This window comes from Nanorana parkeri, unplaced genomic scaffold (assembly GCF_000935625.1).
Source record: "Nanorana parkeri isolate BGI_ZX_2015 unplaced genomic scaffold, ASM93562v1 scaffold1771, whole genome shotgun sequence".
NCBI classification, from domain to species: Eukaryota; Metazoa; Chordata; class Amphibia; order Anura; family Dicroglossidae; genus Nanorana; species Nanorana parkeri.
In genome coordinates, this window is record NW_017308039.1 from 279,393 (window position 1) to 279,907 (window position 515).

Consider the following 515-nt stretch of genomic DNA (forward strand, 5'->3'; position numbering starts at 1 on the left):
TGCAAAACTCTGACAGCTATAGGCATGACCCCTAAAGACAGAGGCATGCTGGGATTTGTAGTGTGTCCTGTGGTCGCCTCCTCCATGGTGTAACAATAAAGACAAGACGGATCTGAGAGACATTTGTGTCCAGAATCAGGAAGAGAAAATAAAGGTGATTTCCAGAGGTGATTGGAATGAAGAGTGTGAGCGGAGCTCAGGATGGGGTCAGGTCCGGATGTGTCAGAAATGGGTCAGTGTGGTGTCAGTGGTGACAAGCTGAAGAATGGGAATTACCTCCATAGGATGTGATGGAAGGATCTCCTCTAGTGCTGGAATCGGCCGCTCGGGGAGAGAGAGGAAGTCACCTCGGAGATGTGGGAGGAGTCTGAGGGGGAGGTCATATCATGATTGGCCGGAAGAAAAACACAGACCCGGAAGTGAAGTCCTAACAGTATAATAGAGAGGAGGAAGAATGATAGAGAGGTGCAGAGAGGGGAGGGGGAGGAGGTGAGTGAGAACGGAGCACACGGAGG